The sequence below is a fragment of the Cinclus cinclus genome, chromosome 29, assembly GCF_963662255.1.
Source record: "Cinclus cinclus chromosome 29, bCinCin1.1, whole genome shotgun sequence".
NCBI lineage: Eukaryota > Metazoa > Chordata > Aves > Passeriformes > Cinclidae > Cinclus > Cinclus cinclus.
Window position 1 is genome coordinate 3,142,333 of NC_085074.1, and position 6,391 is coordinate 3,148,723.

Here is a 6,391-nt window from a genome sequence, read left to right on the forward strand (position 1 = left end):
ATATTTTAATATATAAAATATATAATATACAGTATAGATATTTTATATGTATAATATATTACAATATATATTATAGATGTTATATATAAAAAATACTTATTACAATACATAATATAGATTTTATATATATCATAAATATTGCAATATATAACACAGAATTTATATATATAAAATACATATTGCAATACATAATTCACATTTTACATATAAAATACATATTGCAATATATAATTCAGATTTTACATATATAATAAATATCAAAATATATAATTCAGATTTTATATATGAAATACATATTGCAATATATAAAGTAGATGTTATATATATAATAATTATAATATATAACCTAGATGTTATAGATAAAATAAATGTTATAATATATAACATCGATTTTATATAGATATAATCAATATTACCATATCTAACATCGATTTTATAGATATATAATAAACATTACAATATATAACCTAGATGTTATAGATAAAATAAATAATATATAACATCGATTTTATATAGATATAATCAATATTACCATATCTAACATCGATTTTATAGATATATAATAAACATTACAATATATAACCTAGATGTTATAGATAAAATAAATGTTATAATATATAACATCGATTTTATAGATATATAATAAACATTACAATATATAACCTAGATGTTATAGATAAAATAAATATTATAATATATAACATCGATTTTATATAGATATAATCAATATTACCATATATAACATCGATTTTATATAGATATAATCAATATTACAATATCTAACATCGATTTTATAGATATATAATAAACATTACAATATATAACCTAGATGTTACAGATAAAATAAATATTATATAACATTGATTTTATATAGATATAATCAATATTACCGTATCTAACATTGATTTTATATAGATATAAAAATGTTTTTTTCTCCTTGGAAGCTCCCCAGTAGCAGCCCCGGGGCTCCGTGGGGCTGAGCTCCCTCGGGATCCCCGCGGGGTTCGTGTCCCCTCAGCTCCGGGCAGGGGACACCAGCGGGGTCACCTCGTGCCCCTGCTGTCCCCAGAGGGGGTGGCATTCCCGTCCCCGTGTTTGCTGTCCCCAATTCCATTGTTGTCCCCAGAGGGGGTGGCATTCCCGTCCCCGTGTTTGCTGTCCCCAATTCCATTGTTGTCCCCAGAGGGGGTGGCATTCCCGTCCCCGTGTTTGCTGTCCCCAGAGGGGGTGGCATTCCCGTCCCCGTGTTTGCTGTCCCCAATTCCATTGTTGTCCCCAGAGGGGGTGGCATTCCCGTCCCCGTGTTTGCTGTCCCCAGTTCCATTGTTGTCCCCAGAGGGGGTGGCATTCCCGTCCCCGTGTTTGCTGTCCCCAGAGGGGGTGGCATTCCTGTCCCCGTGTTTGCTGTCCCCAATTCCATTGTTGTCCCCAGAGGGGGTGGCATTCCCGTCCCCGTGTTTGCTGTCCCCAATTCCATTGTTGTCCCCAGAGGGGGTGGCATTCCCGTCCCCGTGTTTGCTGTCCCCAATTCCATTGTTGTCCCCAGAGGGGGTGGCATTCCCGTCCCCGTGTTTGCTGTCCCCAGTTCCATTGTTGTCCCCAGTGCCACTGTTGGCCATTGTTGGAACCAAATTACGCGTGAAGAGCCCGGAGCCTGCGGGCTGGAGGGCTCTGGTGGCCTTGGCCTTGTGTCCTTGTCCTTGTTCTTGTGTCCCATCCTTGTGGCCTTGGCCTTGGCCTTGTGTCCCATCCCTGTGTCCCATCCCTATGCTCTTGTCCCTGTGTCCCATCCTTGTGTCACATCTCTGTGTCCCGTCTCTGTGTCCTTGTGTCCCTGTCCCATCCCCGTGTCCCTTCCCCATGTCCCTGTCCTTGTGTCCCTGTCCCATCCCCGTGTCCCTGTACCTGTGTCCCTGTCCCATCCCCGTGTCCCATCCCTGTGTCCCTGTCCCATCCCTGTGTCCCTGTCCCATCCCTGTGTCCCATCCCTGTGTCCCATCCCTGTGACCCTGTCCCTTTCCTGTGTCCCATCCCTGTGTCCCATCCCTGTGTCCCTGTCCCATCCCTGTGACCCTGTCCCTTTCCTGTCCCTGTCCCATCCCTGTGTCCCTGTGTCCCCGTGTCCCTGTGTCTGTCCCTGTGTCCCTGTCTGGACACGCTCCCTGCCTGTCCCTGCCATCAGCACACCCAGCTTTTCCCTAAAGGCTGAGGAGGGATTTGGGATTTCTTGGGATTGTTCCTGAGCATCCTCCCCCTTTTCCAGCCCGGTCCTGTTCAGTTCAGCCTCTTCTGCCTTGGCTTTGGATGAGCCATTCCCAAATCCTGAGGGACTGCAGGGCTCCTGAGGTGACTTCCCATGCATCGCACCCCTGGGTCCCATCCTGGATCCTGTCCCTGGGTCCCATCCTGGATCCCATCCTGGATCCTGTCCCTGGGTCCCATCCTGGATCCCGTCCCTGGATCCTGTCCCTGGATCCCATCCTGGATCCTGTCCCTGGATCCCATCCCTGGATCCCACCCCTGGGTCCCATCCTGGATCCCGTCCCTGGATCCCATCCCTGGATCCCACCCCTGGGTCCCATCCTGGATCCCGTCCCTGGATCCCATCCTGGATCCTGTCCCTGGATCCCATCCCTGGATCCCACCCCTGGGTCCCATCCTGGATCCCGTCCCTGGATCCCACCCCTGGATCCCATCCCTGGATCCCGTCCCTGGATCCCGTCCCTGGATCCCATCCCTCCAGAGCTCTGCTTTAGGAATGGATTTTTGCCATCTAGTGGGAAGGGATGGGAATCCCCCGGGACCTTTGATCCCACAGAAAATGGGGGCTAACACAACCCTCATTCCCACATTCCCAGTGGGATGTGCCCCTCATTCCCACATTCCCAGTGGGATGTGCCCCTCATTCCCACATTCCCAGTGGGATGTGCCCCTCATTCCCACATTCCCAGTGGGATGTGCCCCTCATTCCCTCATTCCCACATTCCCAGTGGGATGTGCCCGTCATTCCCACATTCCCAGTGGGATGTGCCCCTCATTCCCTCATTCCCACATTCCCAGTGGGTTGTTCCCCTCATTCCCACATTCCCACATTCCCAGTGGGTTGTTCCCCTCATTCCCACATTCCCACATTCCCAGTGGGATGTGCCCCTCATTCCCACATTTCCAGTGGGTTGTTTCCCTCATTCCCACATTCCCAGTGGGATGTGCCCCTCATTCCCTCATTCCCACATTCCCAGTGGGATGTGCCCCTCATTCCCTCATTCCCACATTCCCAGTGGGTTGTTCCCCTCATTCCCACATTCCCACATTTCCAGTGGGGTGCATTCACGCCATGTTCCCACAGTGCTCTCACTACCTCCAGCTGGAATTCTTCTTTTGCTTCCTAGAAATTCACTCTCCTCGTGGTTTTTTTGGGAGAAATCTTCATCTTCCCTGTTCCATCCTCACCTCCTGGGGAGCTGCACAGTGGGAATCTCTGGGAACGGTTGTGGGTTGGATCCTTGGTGTCTCCTGCATTTTGTCAGGAGTTTCCTGGGTGGAATTTGCCTTCCAGCCCCCGATCCCTTCATTCCCTGCTCATCCCTGAGGAATCCCAGCCAGGGAATGGGAAGCACTCGTTCAGTGCCCCGTGCTGGGATTTTCCTTCTTCCAGCAAATCCAGGAGCTCCCATTCCACGGGAGATTCCAGCGCAGGTTGGCCTCTCCCCACCCTTTTCCTGAAGGGAAATAAAGGAAGATTTGCTTTCCTTTGGGAATGCCTGGAATCATCCCCGTGCTCCTGCTGGGAGGATTTCTCTGGAATTCAGGTTTTTTCCACCTTGGCTATGAAACTTTCCAGAGGTTTGGTTAATGGGGGGCTGCCCCATCCCTGGTTGGAATAACCTGGGATAGTGGAAGGTTCCTGCTCATGGCAGGGATGGGATTTTGTCCCTTCCCCCCTAAACCATTCCGTGATTCTAAACTGGACAAATTCCCACCGGGATTAAACAGAAAAAAATAGATTTTCCAGGGGGGAATACTGATTCATTTCTCCAGGATTTTGGGATTTCTCAGCCATTGGGATCCAGCTCTTCAATCACCCATTGCAGGAATTTCCCACCGGATCCCTCGGGTGTAAAAACGACCACTCGGCCCTGAAAATTCCTGCAGATTTTTGGGTGTCTCCAGGATCCTCTCTGCGGGGATAAAGCTTTTTTAGGGAGCTGCTGTGGGAATTGTCGAGGTCGAGTCGCCCCACGGAACCTGCAGGGTGCAAACACCGGGATGGGGAGGCAATGAACCTTTCCCAAAGAACAGCAAATGAGGGGAATTACAGCACCCAGCGGCCCGTGCCTCATTTTTGGGAGCATGGAGCATGACTGGGAGTCCTCGGTCAAAGCTCAGGTGTGTCCTTAGGGCAGGAAAAACCCCGGAGGAAGGGACGGGACCGGGAATGGGGGGCTGGGAGCGAAGCCAAGCCGTGGGTTCAGCTGGAATTGGGATTTGTACGGGATTTGGGGTGAAAAAAAAATCCACGTGCAAAATCACTGGGTGCTGAAAATCGGGATGAGCTCTGACAGAACAGGCTCAGGGATCTGGGAAGTTCCTTCCCTGTTTCCCAGATTTTGGGCAGCATTTTTTCCCGGGTGACTCGGAGCTGTTTTCAAATCCCTTTTCTCTGGTTTTACCCAGCCCCGGGAAGAAGGGGGCAGCAAATTCCCTGAATCGAGCGCGGACTCGAGCACGGATTCCTGCTGGATGTTTCATCCCCAGCTCTTCCTTCCATCAGCTGGAATTTTTCATGGATGCGCTGCCGTGTCCTTGCCCGACCCGAGCTGGGCCGGGCAGACTCTGACACATTCCTTCCTCCCTCATTCCAGCCTGGAATTGTTCCTGGAGCTCCTCCTGGGACACCTTTTCCCCCTGATGTCCCCGAGCTGGGGGGGAGGAGGCTCTGCTGAGGAGCAGGATCCAATTCCCAGGGTTTGTCCTCTTCCCTGGGAATTCCTGGTGCAGGGAAAAGGGCCTGAGAGCTCATCCCATCCCACCCCCTTCCCCAATCCCAGGTTGCTCCAAATCCCACAGATCCCAGAGATCCCACACCCAGGGATCCCAAATCCCAGAGATCCCAAATCCCAGAGATCCCGCACCCAGGGATCCCAAATCCCACAGATCCCAAATCCCACAGATCCCAAATCCCAGAGATTCCAAATCCCAGAGATCCCACACCCAGGGATCCCAAATCCCAGAGAACCCAAATTCCACAGATCCCAAATCCCAGAGATCCCACACCCAGAGATCCCAAATCCCACAGATCCCAAATCCCACAGATCCCAAATCCCACAGATCCCAAATCCTGGAGATCCCACATCCCAGAGATTCCTTATCTCTGGAATTGACCTGAACACTTCCAGGGATCCAAGGGCGGCCACAGCTCCTCTGGGAATTCCATCCCAGCCCCTCCTCACCCTCCCAGCCAGGAATTCCTTCCCAAAATCCCATTTCTTTCCTTTCATGCTGGTGCCCAATCCCGTCCCCTTTCCCTTCCCAATAAAAGAAGGTGGGAATTGCATCCAGAGCAGCTGGAATTGGAACAAACTCTGCTTTTCCAGAGGCCGAGAAGATGGAGTGGGGCCCTGGAATTCCCTGGTGTGGCTAAATCCTGTTTGGGAAGGGGTGGAAAAAGCTGGGAAAAGGGAGAATTGTCCTGGCAGGAATGTTCTTGTAGGGAGCGGTGCTGCACTGATGGAAATGTGCCCAGAACTGGGATTAAAACTGGAATTTTTAATCCTAATGAACGGAATTAAGTTGGAATTGCTGTGCAGGAGGATGGACCCATGGACAGCAGCCCCGTGCTAGGGAAGGGCTTCTGGAAAAATCCTCTGAAATAGGAACACACTGGAGAAACTGGAATATTCCTTCCAAAGTTACCTTCGGGAATATTTTCCTTTCTGTGTCCATCAGCTTCCTGCTGCCTTGGTTGAAAAACCCACAGAACAGAGATTTAAACACCCAGGGGCCAAAGCTGGGGAGAAAATCCTGGGGAATATTCTGGAATTTGGGGAATGCTGCCCAAACCTGGGTCAGGAGACAGAACTCCAGGTTCTTCTCAGAGATTTTAAACCCCCTCAGTTTCCTGTTATTTTCACACTTGAATCAAAGGGAATAAAGAGAATTTTTAGGATAAATTAAACCCCTGAATGAAGGGAGTGACTTTAAAACCACAACCCCCCCTGGCTGAGGAGATGCCAGAGGTTTGGAATGATCTGGGATTGATCCAGCTCTGGGTTTTGGGAACTGTTTACCACCTGGGAATTCTCCAATCGTGGGTTTGTTATTTTTCCATGAGGAATTTTTAATCCTCGGGACTCCCAGGAGTGGGGAGGAACTGCAGGACAAGCTGGGAGTA